The 16,114-nt window shown below is 41.4% G+C and overlaps 1 long non-coding RNA gene and 1 other non-coding gene across 3 annotated transcripts in view; one reads left to right on the top strand and one right to left on the bottom strand.

Annotated features, from left to right (window-relative positions):
* The window catches only part of LOC116479656 (uncharacterized), a 67,895-nt gene that overhangs the window by 18,108 nt on the left and 33,673 nt on the right, over positions 1-16,114 (top strand). The gene's annotated exons all lie outside the window — the stretch shown is intronic.
* Positions 1,466-1,570, bottom strand: LOC116466124 (U6 spliceosomal RNA). Its single transcript, XR_004247379.1, has one exon. It is a non-coding gene; the product is annotated as a U6 spliceosomal RNA (small nuclear RNA).

Below are 16,114 nucleotides of genomic sequence, written 5' to 3'. Positions count from 1 at the left end.
TTTAGACAATAAAAGCAAGGACATTGTCTCTAGAAATTTACTTCTGAATGCAGGCTGTGGATCAGGAGAGGAGAAAAAGGATAAAAGTAGAAATTAGAATAGAAATTGAGTTGTCTCTTGCTTTTCCCTATTAGAGCATTTGAGAGGGCCTATGAGTTTTTCTTGAGAAAATGAGGCAAGCTGTCGTCCTTTTTAAGCAGGTAAAGAGTAGAAGGAAAAATGGCAGGCAGTATAGCTGCAAGAGCTGCCTATGAATGACAGATGTGATTTAAGAATCCAATTTATGAACTTAGTCCAAGAGTGTCCCACTTAAAGTAGCTCTTAGGGAACGAAGCTCAGGAACTACTGAAAAGTTGGAAGTTTAACAAGGGAGAAGGCAGGATAGGGAGTGGAGGGATAGGAACAAAAAGCAGGAAAAAAAGAAAGGGAGAAAAATTGGCCAGGCACGGTGGGTGATGCCTGTAATCTCAGTACTTTGGGAGGCCAAGGCGGGTGGGCCAGTTGAGATCAGGAGTTCATGTCCAGCCTGGGCAATACGGTGAAACCCCTTCTCTACCAAAAATACAAAAAGTAGCCGGATATGGTGGTGGGCGCCTGTAATCCCAGCTACCCAGGGGGCTGAGGCAAGGGAATCACTTGAACCCAGGAGGCAGAGGTTGCAGTGAGCTGAGATCGTGCCACTGCACTCCAACCTCGGGGCCAGAGCCAGACTCCATCTCAAAAAAAAAAAAAAAAAAAAAAGGGAGAAAAATAGAGTATAGCTTTGAGCTGTCTATTTTACCACAGGTTTTTCTTATTTGAAGAAACATTGAGTTGAACTTGCTGTAGTTACTGCAAACTCGCCACCAGGTGAAGGTTCTGACTGGGTCTTTTCCAGGCCATGGAAATAGCACAAGGGGATAATTTCAATGAATCTGATTACTACAAATTAATGTTTTGGTTTCTTGATGATTGAAGTCTGTGGAAGAATAGGGGCTTTCCATTTGGGTGGGATCATTTGAATTACAGATTGATACATTGAGTAGATTTATTTTTAGTTTTCATTGTAGAGAGACACAGCATAGCAACATGAATGCCATGTAGACCTCCAGGAACACAACTGGAATTGAACAAATTGGTGTTATTCACTGCGATGAGAGAGAACACACAATTGGAAACAGTGGAGTGTCTCTGTAGAAGAGTGTCAAAAAGGACTTACAGGATTTAAGCTGTGTGTGGTGATTTGGGAAAGGATTCAAGGAAGCGGGACTTTGGTCTGAATTGGATGCTGTCAGGAAGTGGAATTAATTCTATAGTTGGGCATCTTATCTAGAAAGCGAGAGGAAGGAAGCCAGGTTAGAACTTTAATTGCTAAATCAGCAGTCACTCGTATTAGCTAGGATGGTTGGGGAGTTGGTATTTTGTGGCTTGGACAATGTTCATATTTTGTCTGTGTTCACACAAGATATGGAATAATATTATTTTTTTTAAAATGGAACGTTTCATGAATTTGTGTCATCCTTGCACAGAGGCCATGCTAACCTTCTCTGTATCATTCCAATTTTAGTATATGTATTGCTGAAGCGAGCACAGAGTGATCTTATTTTTGTCAGGAACTCTCATGGTCACAAAGTGGCCTTGTCTGATGCTGATATTTTGTGCAGTTGTTTATGTTCAACTGGACAACATCAGGATCTAATTGTGAAGACCAGAACAGCTTTTAACAATGCCATTGTGCATTGCCGATTGTACCAGGACAGCTCCTGGTTGCCAGCACTGGTTTTCTCTTTCTCAGCTAGCTGTAGCTATAAGGAGAGCCCTCAAAATGAGGGCATTTGTTAGGACTAGATTTTGTCACATTAAGCAAACCAACATCCTAAAATAACAGTGGCTCAAACAATAAAGATGTTTCTCTCTTTCATATAGAAAATAATTCTGGAAGTAAGTCTGCCATTGCTGGGCAGGGACCCAGACTCCTGCTAGCTCAGTGCTCTGTCTTCCTTAGCTTTTTGTTCCTTGGACTTAAGGTCCAAGATGGCTGCTCGGGTTCCAGACATCACACTAAAATTGCATCCCACTGAAAGAGGAAAGGAAGAAGAAGGTGCCCTGGCTCACTTTTTTGGGGACTTCCTGAAGGTACCTTTCAACATATCTGCTGGTATTTCATTTGCCAGCACTCGATCACAGAACAAAGATGTTTGTGAAATGCCTGAATAACTGGGGTTCTGTTATTGAAAGAAAGGTAATAATTGCTCTTGAGGGGCTACAACCATCTGGAGTTGGGATAATACAACTGCCACATTGAATTCTATGAAAGGCAATTCTACTGGCTATTGTTGTATGCAAATATCCCTGTCTTTGGTGAAACAGCAAGCAGCTAATTATGTTAAGGGATGCCTTCTTTTTGGTCTCTTTCTTTTGTAACAATCTCAAGAGTTCAAGTTTCCAAAGTGAACTCTCTTTTTCAGTCGTTTGGAGCTTTGTAGATGATTGAAAAGAATGCTGTGATTCAGCTGGCCACGTTGCTAGGCTGCCTGACAATTTACCTCTAGCAGTGGGGAGGAAACAGTTGTGTTGCTGGAAATTTTTAACTTAAAAATGGATAAAAATCATTCTTCAAGTTTATTTTTTTAATAGCTAAATTATTTTGCTTAGAAGAGCTAAAACATTTCTGTGTGTTCTTCTTCCTGTTTTTTTTGTTTGTTTGTTTTTTAAAGGAGGTAATAAATAAGCTGAATAAAATTGTAAACAAAAAGTTCATGTTGTCCCTATAACTACGTGCAGACATCTGGGCTGGAAATGTGAGAAAATTGTAAAGAATTTGAAAAGGTTCAAAGGCTCAGGTTATTAAAGTTTTAATAATCTTCTTTTCTGCAGCGCTAACCCCCTGCTATTCTTTCAATGCAGTAGAAAAACAAAATATGGACAAAATTGTAGTTAATTAGAACTGAATCTTCGTTGGAAAACCTATAGCAATCACTTGGGATTTTTACAGAGGCTGAGAGTTGGGAGCCACTAGTCTGAAAAGATACAACATAATTTTCACTTAAGGAGTTTGGAGGATATTTGTTAGATTTTAACAAAATAGGATGTATTTTTTCTTTTTAAAAAACCTGTCAGTTAATTCATATAGTTGATTGCAAAACGCTATTTTGCAACAATTGCCTATGAAAATAATCTCACTTAGCATTTTAACCTTTTCCCATTGCTCAATCAGAGCAAAACAAAATATTTATATGAACAAAATGCCTATAGTGATGATGATGGACAAATGACACGTCTTTAATCAATTGCCAAATTTTTTGATTAAAGGAACAGCATTCCCTTATACCTGAAATAAGTAGAAAAATGATAGAAGTGATTTTTCTTCAGAGTAAAATACAATTTATTTTTGCCACAGACTTGTAATGCCAGTGTTGCAATTTTTCTTTTCGAAATTGGTTTTTCTTTTAAAGGCATCTTAAAAGTATATACCATACCAACACAAAATACAGTATGCATTTTAGTATATGTTGGAGAAGACCATACTTAATGTATGAAATTTTTGTGATCGCGATGGACATATGTATGAAGATATGCATGCGTGAAGTCATATTTGTATATTTGAAATATGCAGACACAAAGAATACTTTAAATTGTGTTGTACTGAGGATGGTGAAAGAATTTTACTCAGTAAGCTGCAGCCATGAGCACTGAAATATGGTTTCAGAGAGAAGATGTTTGGAATTGTTCTAATAGGCTAAGTGATTCCAAATGCAAGTCCATATCGCAGACTCCTAGGCTCTTTGTGAGACTAATTGACTTTGCTGTAGAGTTTTGGCAAAGCTCTTATTATTTTTACTACATTTTCCTTTTTAATAATGTAAAATTGAACTGACTTCTAAAATTCAAGTTCCCCTTTATGAGTTTGTTAGCCCTTCCTTCACCAAATTAATGACCAACTGGGCAAGACAGCCAAAAATGTTTTACCACTCTGGGCATTTGTTAATTGGTTGTTCGTTGGACTGTATATGAGGGAAAATTATTGCTACTATAAACCAAAGAGTGTAAAGGAAAAGTAGTGATATAAATATGGAACTGAATTGGGCAGGGAAAGCTAGTGATGTAAAAGTTCTGTTTTTCTGTTAGATGGTTCCCCTAGGAAGACTGCAAATACCAAAAATAAAATGCAGCAGACCAAATCATAATGTAGAAGTTCGTTTGGTGACTCTTAGCCAAGAAGATTCATTGTTTTGGTTTGCTTTTAAAGCCCTTATGATAACTGTCCTTTTTTTTTTTTTAAATGTGGGCTCACTGAACAAATCATATGTAGTAAAATCTAGTTCACCTTGAAAGTTGCTGCAAAAGTAGTTTGATCCTCTGGACTGGGAGAGTGATTAGGAAGAAATAAAAATTCCAAGACTGGAATTTCTGACCCTTCAAGAATGTGAGGTGTACATTAATTCCACTTCTCTAGGCCTGACATTCCTTGGAAATTTCCCTTGGATTATCCTGGGGAAAAACCACAGACGCAGAGACAGAACCCCCAGCTTACTCTCTCTTTGTCCACCTTTGTCCCCATGCAGTGTTCTCTACTAATTCTCTTTATAAATGCCAATCAGACACTGTTTTAACTCATGTTTTAAGCTAGGGAAGAAATCCGGGGGTCTGGCTCATGTTGCAAAGGTTTCCAACAGTATCAGGTAATTCACTATTAGCTGGGCTCCATTCAGAATGGTAACCGAGACCTGAAAGGCTGCACGACTTATTACCAATTACCAATTCCCAGGGCCATCCGGTTCCCTGGCAGAAAAGCTTCCGATGAATTTGCGTTGCAAATTGAAAACATACTGTCAATAGCAACAAGTCCAAAAGATGTTTACCTTAATTTTTCCAAGGCAGGCTTTTATATGTGGATGTTTTTATTTAAGGACCAGCATTCTCGATTTCCTGCTGTTTCTGGGGTTGGTGCTGTTGTTACAAAAGGGTTGTCACAATCTCATGATGGAGAGGAGAAATGAAGTGGCTATGTGAAGACTCACTGGCATTCTTGTTTATGTTCTGCCTGTGCCTTTCCAGTGGAGCCTGAGACATAACTTTGCATGGGGCACGAGTTGGCAAATGTCACAGCTGACACACAGCCATTCAATTTTCCTAAGGGTTTAGGCACCTGGGACATGATCCTGTTGAAGGGCTACCTTTGCAGATAAGTAAAGTGAAGTCCAGATTGATACGTCACGTTTCCAAGGAAACCCCTATAGTTAGCATCATGGTTGAGACTAGAAGTTCATATTTTCTTGGAAGCCCCATGCTTTTCCATAGGTTATGGGCTCAGGCTAAATACTTGATGTGTATAAAATAAAGTATTATAAATTAATTTATATGGCTACGTGCGGTGGCTCACGCCTGTAATCCCAGCACTTTGGGAGGCCAAGGCGGTGGATCACTTGAGGTCAGGAGCTTGAGACCAGCCTGGCCAACATGGAGAAACCCTGTCTCTACTAAAAATACAAAAATTAGCTGGTGTGGTGGTGCATCCCTGTAGTCCCAGCTACTCAGGAGGCTGAGGCACGAGAATCATTTGAACCCAGGAGGCAGAATTTGCAGTGAGATGAGATCGCACCACTGCACTCCAGCCTGAGTGATAAAGCAAGACTCTGTCTCAAAAAAAGAAAAAAAAAAGAAAATAATTTATAAGTTTCTCTTGAATCTGAGAGCATCAGGGTATAGGGCCTCGAAGGCAAAATATTTAATCCTTTGAAACTTGTTTGCCAAGTGATACCACCTACTCCTAAAAGTATTTACTTTTGGAGCCTGGGCAACATGATGAAACCTAATCTCTACAAAAAATCCAAAAATTAGCTGGACGTGGTGGTGCGTGCCTGTGGTTCCAGCTACTTGGGAGGCTGAGGCTGGAGGGTCCTTTGAGCCTGGGAGGTTGAGGCTGCAGTGAGCTGTGATGGTGCCACTGCCTTCCAGCCTGGGTGGTGGAGCAGCACCCTATCAATCAATCAATAAATAACAGTGCTGTCGGGAGTAGCCTATGAGTTGGCCAGTGTGGAGGCGTGTTTTAATCTTAGATTAACGTCCTGATGCTTGTGTTCCATGGGAGGTCTATTCAGGTCCAGCAGGAGTTGGCCTGTAGAAATGTGGAAAACAGAGGCAGTCAGAGCAAAACCCTGGGGAATGCATATTGGGAAGCCTCTACTTTTTTTAATGCCTTGTTTTAAATTCTGAGTCTCCCTCTTCACCCATAAATTAGAGTTGAATGTGTTTACTTAGATTACATGTCATCAAATCACAAGTCCTACCCAGAGACCAGACAAGTATTTGGAGCAAGTCTGAAAAAGAAAGTTAACCCATTGTAAACTTTGGGTGAAAAAAACACCCATGTTTCTATGGCTGCCAAGAGGAAGGGAGCTTGGTTTTGGCCAGGGCAGAAAGTAGGAGTCCCACTCATGGTAGGCTGGTTTCACAGAGGGCTTTCCAGATCCATAAACCAAGGGAGTTTTGCTAAATGGGTCGCTCAGCCGGGTACATATGTGATGAAACTCAACACGCTGAGAGTATCCAGTGAAGTCTGCAAGAAATAAGCAACACGGAGAATGTTCCCAAGACACAGGAAATGAAAATGGTTGTTCAGAAGCCCAGACTTGACTAGAGGCGGACTCCCAGAGGTAATGGAATGAGAGTGGAGATGGGACTTCAGGGCATAAAGTGGGAGGGCTAGAGCTGTGGGCTTCTCTTGTTGCATCAGAGGGGGATGCTCTCATCATCCTTTCTGCCCTGCCTTCAGTCTCCCTAAAGAGCTCCATGTGATCATGACTTTACAGAACAAAGAACACATGGCTATAGCTGTTTCACATTCACTTTGTGACTCTAGTAAGTTGTTTAAAACTTTTGGAATCTTGCTTTTGTCCCTGTGTATGGGAAGCAGTAAAATCCTCCTAATAACAGGTAATTAATTGAGAGGGAGTGAGATATCTTGGATATTGGACTTGTCTTAGTCCATTCCGGCTGCTATAACAAATGACCATGGACTCATGGCTTACACACAACAGAAATTTATTTCTTATGGATCTGGTGGCTCGGAATCGCAGATCACAGCACTCACATATGTGGTGTCTAGTGATGGGCTATTTCCTGTTTCATGGATGTTCATCTCCTTGCTGTGTCCTCACAAGTGGAAGGGGTGAAGAGCTTCTCTGGGGTCCCTTTTATAAGGATGCAAATCCATTTATGATGGCTCCACCCTCATGACCCAATGACCTCCAAAGACCCCACGTCCAAATAGCATCACATTGGGGGTTAGGTTCTAACATATGAGTTTTTGGGGGACACATTCAGTATATTGCAGGAGTCAAAACAGATTTGGGACTGTCACAAAGAAAACATCCTATTTGCTGCTATTATTGGCACTTCATTTTCTGGATTAAAAAAATTCAAAGTTGTTTTTTTTTTTGAGACAGAGTCTTGCTCTGTCACCCAGGCTAGAGTGTAGTGGCATAATCTCAGCTCACTGCAACCTCTGGCTCCCAGGTTCAAGCGATTCTCCTGCCTCAGCCTCCCGAGTAGCTGGAACTATAGGCGTGTGGCACCATACCTGGCTAATTTTTTGTATTTTTAGTAGAGACAGGATTTCACCATGTTAGCCAGGATGGTCTCAATCTGCTGACCTCATGATCTGCCCTCCTTGGCCTCCCAAAGTGCTGGGATTAGAGGTGTGAGCCACCATGCCTGGCCAAAAATTCAAAGTTTTTGCTAGGAAAAAAAGAATCAAAATGGGACAGAAATATACCCAAGAGATGAGAAAAAGACCAGAAAGCAAGACCTTAGGGCTAACTTACAGTCATCAAAGAACTGATTTCTATTCTTCTTGTATGAAAGTGACCCAAGACATTTTTTACTGAAGGTAACAAAATTGCATGAGTAGGAAGTGTGCTGACTTCTAGGTAATGTCTATTCTGTAGCTAGTTTGCACATCGTAAAATTTGACCTGGGCTGCTTGATGAATTGTGGCTCTTGGGAAAGAGAGGTTCACTGGTTCTACCCTCAAGAGGATATTTGTCATCTAGAGCAAACACTAAAGTATGTCACCTTAGAGAGCTTGAGTCTAGCTTTGACTTCTATTTCACCCAATCAACTACAAAACATCAGTATTAGGTGGCTCAGAACTTATCATGATTGGAAAGCTTGAAAAGTTTTTTCCATTTGGAAACGGATGGGTTTGAAAGTCAGGATGTCGGCATTGGCTAGAGTTGAGCTCAGGGTTTCTAGAATGCTGCATCTTAGCTTTCATCAGCCTGCCTTGAGTCAGGGCCATGGGCCTTGGGAATGTATTGCTGGAGTTCTACTTGGATCCTGTCAAAAGATGTTAGAAGGAGTGAGTGTCAGATCCCGGGATAAGTCATTTAGGATAGTGACCTTCTCAGAAGGGTCAATAGGAAGTAGAAAGTGGAGAGTCATGCCAAGGATGCTTTGAACAAAGGAATGAGAGAAAGTGTAGATCATAAGGCTGTACAGCAACTTCCGCTTTGTCCTAGCTTTGCTGTTCTTGTGGATATATGTGGCATAAATCAAGCAGCTAACTTACATTCAGTAATTCTCTGAAGGTACCTAGTGGTGAACCTCTCAAGACTTATACTCAGTGGTTCATTTCCTACCAGCCTAATTACAAGTGTTTTATTATAAAGTTTATGGAAATGAGATATAAGACACTGGAGTTTTTGAGAATACTTATACTGGTAGTTACCATCTAATGTGGTCTTTGGAAGGTTTTGCATCAAAGCCCAGGGTGTCCTGGGGTTGTTCTAGCTCTCTACGAGGCAAAGCTTGGAGACTTGTATTTTAAGTAGCTCTTCATTTTTACTGAGCCACAAGGGCAGTAGCTCACAGGGACTTTATTGAATGTTTATATCTAGCTTCTTCTAAACAGCACTGAAAGTGGGAGTAAGATGCCATAAAAGGGGTCACCTTGAGGCCTGCTCTGATTTTTGAGAACATGGAATTCGTGATCTACAGAGGTGAGAAAGCGGACACCAAAACAAACAAGACTCCAGGCTCCTTCCTCATGCCTTGGTTGTGTCTATTGTGGAGCCGCTGGCATCTTTTATTTTGGGGACAAAGGACAGCTCTGTTTAATCCTCCTGTTCCATTGCCAAACTCCAAAGGGGATAATTACATTCTGACTTCTAAAATTCCCTTCGCAATTTTATGTGGATGAAGTACTTTTAACAGCCTGGGATGCCCTGCGTGCTGGAAGACAGCCGCCGTGTTTCACTTCCAGGGGAGTACTTTGGGCAGAGCTAGTGTTGGTACTGCAGTTTGACTCGGTCCCAGCATAGAAACCGGATTAGCGTCTCTTGCTGTAAAACGCATTGAACAGGGCATCAAACTCCACCTCACTGGAGAATTAAGTTGTCCTTGACTGTCCTCTGTGCATAGCTGGTCTAACTGGAGTGTCTAAAACATCCAGTTATTTAGCTAATCCTTTTTTTTTTTTTTTCCCAAAAAGAACTAATTCAGAGCACTTTTTTGATAGGTAAATATAATAAAAAATAATGGTTTTGTGTTCAGGTGAAACACCGAGTTCAGACAAAATGTCTTGACCCCACTAAAATTATTAAAACTAATTGGAATTCTACATGCCAGTCCCAAAATAAGACAGTTCGATTCCCTGACATATAATTATTCTTTTCTAAATAGCACTGATAGCAACATCATTGTAAACGGGATAAAAAAATTCTTATGTTTGTTTAAATTCCTGGAACTGATCTTTATAATATAAGGAAAATGAACCGAGCTTCCTAGAATGAAATCCAGGTGAAAATGTAATTGTTATATCACTCTTCTGAATTTTTGGAGACATAGATACAAAAATTATTGTTTCAGTTCCCCAAGGGAACTAGTAAAACCTGGACAAGCTGTTGGTTTTTATATTGGTACTGCAAGCTGTTCCCAACCTTAATTGTAGTAGAAAATGAAACTGTCGCCATGGAGTGGTGTGTTTAAAACCCACCAAGAGGTTTCAGCAGGAGAGCGGAACCGAAGAAGAAGGGAAATCATTAACCACAGAAGTGACTGAAGTGGTTTAATAATTAGGTTATTTCAAGAGGAAAAAAGGATCTCCCTAAAGTAGAAGGGGAAGGGAAGGATTGATAAATAGAACTTATTTCTATCCTAGGTAGTCAGCTGGTAGGGCTACCAGTGGGAATGGCCTATTAACTAATTAACCTGCTAGACTCAATAGAGAACTCCAGCTGGAGATCAAAGAAAATTCTCTGCTACAAAGGCAAACGGCAACCTTGGACCAGATGTTTTTCTTCCAGCTCTGTCATGCTTGATAACTGTAGGGCATGGCTGAATCTGGCCATAGGCCTCATCCATCCAACCGTTGAGATGAAAAGCAAGGGCTATGTGTGTACACGCATGTGCATCTATATATACATACACACATGCACACATGTACACACACATGCTTGAAAAAGAGAGACAAGCAGCTTCAAAGTCAAAAGGATTTGGAGTACAAGCTAACTTTGGGAGCTGAGAAATTTTTTTCTGTCTACTTATTTGCAAAGTGAAGAGCACCAATTCTATTCTATTCTATTCTATTCTATTCTATTCTATTCTATTCTATTCTATTCTATTCTATTTTTTGAGATGGAGTCTCGCTCTGTTGCCCAGGCTGGAGTGCGGTGGACCATCTCGGCTCACTGCAAGCTCTGCCTCCCGGGTTCGAGTGATTCTCCTGCCTCAGCCTCCTGAGAAGCTGGGACTACAGGCTCCCGCCACCACGCCTGGCTAATTTTTTCATATTTTTAGTAGAGATGGGGTTTCACTGTGTGTTAGCCAGGACGGTCTCGAACTCCTGACCTCATGATCCGCCCACCTCGGCCTCCCAAAGTGCTGGGATTACAGGTGTAAGCCACCGCGCCAGGCCTTATTTTTATTTTCTTACAGACAGTCTCCCTCTCTCAGGCTGGAGTGCAGTGGTAAGACCATAGTTCACTGTAGCATTGAACTCCTGGGCTCAAGTGATCCTCTTGCCTCAGCCTCTTGAGTAGCTGGAACTACAGGCAGATGCCATGACACCTGGCTAATTTTTAAAATTTTGTAGAGATGGAGGTCTCGCTATGTTGCCCAGGCTGGTGTTGAACTTCTGGCCTCAAGCAATCCTCCTGCCTCTGCCTTCCAAAGCGCTGGGATGACAGGTGTGAGCTACTACGCCCAGCCCAAATGCCAGCTTTTAAAAAGATTCCTATACCATGATCTTTCTACAATTGCCATTTATAATAATGTATACTCATGCATTCTAATACACATCTGTTACAATGAAATGAATTGGATATTTTGAGTAATGAATGACTTTATAGAAATTCAACTAATTAGTGTTAGCCTATCTGGTTTTAAAAAAAAATTTTTTTTTTTGAGATGGAGTTTCACTCTTGTTGCCCAGGCTGGAGTGCAATGGTGCGATCTTGGTTCACTGCAACCTCCGCCTCCTGCATTCAAGCGATTCTCCTGCCTCAGCCTCCCGAGTAGTTGGGATTACAGGCGCCCACTACCATGCCCAGATAATTTTTGTATTTTTAGTAGAGATGGGGTTTCACCATGTTGGCCAGGCTGGTCTTGAACTCCTGACCTCAGGTGATCCACCCGCCTCGGCCTCCCAAAGTGCTAGGATTACAGGCATGAGCCACCACGCCCGGCCTTAAATGTTTAGAATAATAGTGAGAGTTGAAAATCCAAACATGATGTTTCTTTTAGTCATTACCCTAGATTGTTTGTTTACATGTGTTACCCACCTTTGTCTTTTCCAATTTTAACTATGTGTTCTCATTCTGCTTTTTTTTTTTTTCATCTGGACAAAGTATTTATGACGAGGCAAAATGTTTGATTTAGAAGTTTCTTTGAAATACACATAGATTTATCAATACTTCCTTTCTATAAACTTTCAGAGATTCCTACAGTCATAGACATTTTGAAAAATGAGATGTATAGAATTACCCTGATGTGGTTAGTTTGGTTTGGTCTATCACCTTTCTTAAAATACCACATTGCTTTCTCAGCTGGTCACCAAATATCACCAGAAAGTTATTAGTTCATCTGATTGGTAGATGTATTAGGGTTCAGAGATGTTCAGATTCAACCTTAATTGACCTCATGCAATAAAATTCCCCATAAAAGGAAAATGTCCATAAAATATTTGAATGTTTGTACTTTCATGATACCTGAAATTCTCAAATGGTAATTTTTTTTAAGCTAGGCTTTTGTTTCTACTACAAGTTGGCTTCTAACATTTCCCATTATGTTCATGTGTGTCCGTAGGTATATACTTAAAGAAGTACTAAGGCCAGGCATGGTGGCTTATGTCTGTAATCCCAGCACTTTGGGAGGCTGAGATAGGAGGAACACCTGAGGCCAGAAGTTCAAGACCAGCATGGTCAACATAGTGAGACCCTTGTTTCTAAAAAAATTTTTTAAAAAATTACCCAGGTGATATGGTTTGACTGTGCCCCCACCCAAATCTCAAATTGTAGCTACCATAATTCCCATGTGTCATGGGAGGGACCCGGTGGGAGGTAATTGAATCATGGGGGCAGGTCTTCCCAGATTGCTCTCGTGATAGTGAATAAGTCTCACGAGATCTGATGGTTTTATAAAGGGGAGTTCCCCTACACATGCTCCCTCTCTTGCCTGCCGCTATGTAAGATGTGACTTTGCTCCTCCTTTGCCTTCTGCCATGACTGTGAGACCTCCCTAGTCACACGGAACCGTGAGCCCATTAAACCTCTTTTTCATTATAAATTACCCAGTCTCAGGTATGTCTTTATTAGCAGTGTGAGAACAGACAAATATACCAGGCATGGTGGTGTGTGCCTGTAGTGCTACCCAGGAGGATGAGGTGGGACGATTATTTGAACCTAGGAGTTAGAGGCTGCAGTGAGCTAGGATCATGCCACTGAAACCCAGCCTGGGTGACAGAGATCCTATCTCAAAATAAATAAATATTAATAAATAAAATAAAATAAGTATTTACTAGGTAATGTATTTATTATATATGTATTTATCTGATAATTTTCTAAACATATAATTTGATAGGGTGGGAGGAGGAAAAGGTAAAGACGACTTCTAAAATGAAAAATTCTATATGCCGCAATCTTTGCTGAGTATCTTCTTGTTCAAGAAGGGAGAGTGAGCATACATATCAACCGTCATGCTTTCTCAGGGTCCCACTGAAATGACTGAAACTATTACCCATCTGTTGTCTGTCTGTCTATTAATCTATCCAATGAAACCACAGTGCTGGACATCAATAAAGGAATCACAGAGCATGAAATACACGCTGGTAGAAAGAAAGCAGATGGACAAATATGAAAAGCAAACAAAAGTAAAAACAGAGGAGGAGATTCTGGAGATAAGAGAGGGCTGGAGAAGCTCCAAGCTCAGAGTCATCCAACACAAAGGACAGGGATGGGTCAGAGGGCACCCATTAGAGTGTTTATTTAAAGTTCTGAATTCAGGACTTTGGAACCCCCTTCTTCAAGTAGAGCTTTTCGTTCTCCTCTCTTCCTTCTCTAGTCCACTGTGCAATTTCAAAGCAAACATGGGCAAATTATGGCAAGTGGATAAAACCAAGTAATCTCTAAAGAACCCTAACCCTTTAGAGTAAGGGGATATAGGTGCTGGGCCTAAAGAAAAAAGCTGGAGGTAACCCTGGGCCTGAGGAACAAAGGCTAAGTAAGGCAGCTTTGCTCAGGTGTGAACTACGCCAAAGTTCTTTATTCCCTAACAATCTTGGGGATCTCTAGGTTGCCTGGTCTATACAATAGGGAAGGCTGCCTGACAGTACTCCCACTCACTTACCGAGTGTATGCACAGAACTCTCTCACTTAAGAAAGAGTCCAGAGAAACCCATGCTATCTGTACTAATCAGCTTTGTCTTGAGCCATAGATATTGACATGGTTTGGCTCTGTTTGGCTCTCCAAAATCTCTTGTTGAATTGTAATCCCTGGGGATTATAGGGGAGGGACTTGGTGGGAGGTGATTGGATCATGGGGGCAGATTTCCCCCTTGCTGTTCTTGTGATAGTTAGTGAGTTCTCATGAGATCTGGTGGTTTTAAAAGTGTGTGGCACTTTCCCCTTCACGCTGTCTCTCTTCTGCTGTGTGTGAAGAAGGTGCTGGCTTCCCCTTCGCCGTCTGCCACGACTGTAAGTTTCCTGAGGCCTCCCAGTCATGCTTCCTGTACAGCCTGCAGAACTGTGAGTCAAACCTCTTTTCTTCATAAATTACCCAGTCTCAGGTAGCTCTTTATAGCAGTGTGAGATGGACTGATACAGATATAACACTAGATATTTGATTATGCCAATTTCAGAAAAGGGAAGGATTAATATGAACAAATAGAACAACAGATTCTGAAGAAAATAGATATAACTCAGGAAACTAAAAATAACTTAAAAAAACCCCTTTTTTTAGAGTTCTCAGAACAATTTAGGATGATATGGATGACATTACATTCCTAAAATAAGAACAAGTTGTGACCCAAGAACAGTCAGAGAACAAGAAGAGCTCCTGATAATTAAAACATGAACTTTTTCTTTGAGACAGGGTCTCGCTTTGTCACCCAGGCTGGAGTGCAGTAGCATGATCACGGCTCACTGCACTCTTGACCTCCCAGCCACCAGGCATGGCTAATATTTTTATTTCTATTTTTTATAGAGATGGTGTATTAGTTGTTATTTCACTGTTATAAAGAAATACCGAAGACTGGGTAATTCATAAAGAAAAGAGGTTTAACTGGTTCACAGTTGCACAGGCTCTGTAGCAAGCACGGCTGGGGAGGCCTCAGGAAACTTGTGATCATGACAGAAGGCGAAGGGAAGCAAGCACATCTTACAAGGCTGGAGCAGGAGGAAGAGAGGCAGGTGCTACACACTTTTAAACAACCAGATCCCAGGATAACTCACTCACTGTCATGAGAAGAGCACAGAGGGGATGGTGCTATACCATTCATGAGAACTCTACCCCCATAATCCAAACACCTCCCACCAGGTCCCACCTCCAACACTGGGGATTACAATTCAACATGAGATTTGAGTGGCGACACAGAGCCAAAGCGTATAAGATGGGGGTCTTGCTATGTTGCCCAGGCTGGTCTCAAACTCCTGGCCTCAAGCAATCCACCTGCCTCAGCCTCCCAAAGTGTTGTAATTACAGCCTCCCAAAGTGTTGCCCAGCCTCTGAAGACCTTTTTAAACTACAGATTGCTGGGCCCCAATTTCAGGGATTCTGATTCAGTAAATCTGGGGTGGGACTGGGTATTTTGCATTTTTAACAAGTCCCCAGGTGGTGCCAATGCTGCTGGTCTAGGGACCACACTTTGAGTAGCAAGAGGTAAACAAAGCTGATTTGAATTTTGGCTTCACCCACTACAGGCTGTATGAGCTTGGGCAAGTTACTCAATTGTTATGCCCTGTGGTTTGTTCAACCTATGACATGAGAGTTATTGTAGTTCCTGTCTTTTTCAATTATTGTGAAGATTAGATGAGATGCAATTAATACACTTAATACAGTGTCTAGCACATAGAAGTCAATGAGTGTTTGCTGTGATTATGATGAAACCATACTTTTCTAATGGCTCATCAGGTCTGAGAGGCTGGGATAGAATGTCAGCTGCTGGGAAAATAAGATTCTAATCATTTCTTCTAGATCTCATTCTTGCGGAGAAAATAAAAATCCAGCAGAGAAAAATAACTAGCTAGCTAGCTTTAAATCATGTTTCTCACCTGGTGCAGTGGCTCATGCCTATAATCCCAGCACTTTTGGAGGCCAGGCGGGTGGATCACTTGAGCCCAGGAGTTCAAGACAAGCCTGGGCAATGTGGCCAATCTCTACGAAAAGTACAAATATTAGCTGGGCGTGGTGGCCTGCACCTGAAGTCCCACCTACTCCAGAGGCTGAGGTGGGAGGATCACCTTAGCCCAGGGAGGGTTGAGGCTGCAATGAGCCATGATCACGCCAGCCCACTCCAGCCTGGACAACTCTGTTGAAAAAAGAAAAAAAACATGTTCCTAGGAATGAAGTACAAATTGAAATGGATGCAGAGAGAGGGTTATAGGAGCACTTTTATGTTTATTGCTCTCATTTGGAGTAA

Source organism: Hylobates moloch, unplaced genomic scaffold, assembly GCF_009828535.3.
Source record: "Hylobates moloch isolate HMO894 unplaced genomic scaffold, HMol_V3 SCAFFOLD_3, whole genome shotgun sequence".
Lineage (NCBI taxonomy): Eukaryota > Metazoa > Chordata > Mammalia > Primates > Hylobatidae > Hylobates > Hylobates moloch.
This window is presented reverse-complemented; position numbering and strand designations above follow the sequence as displayed.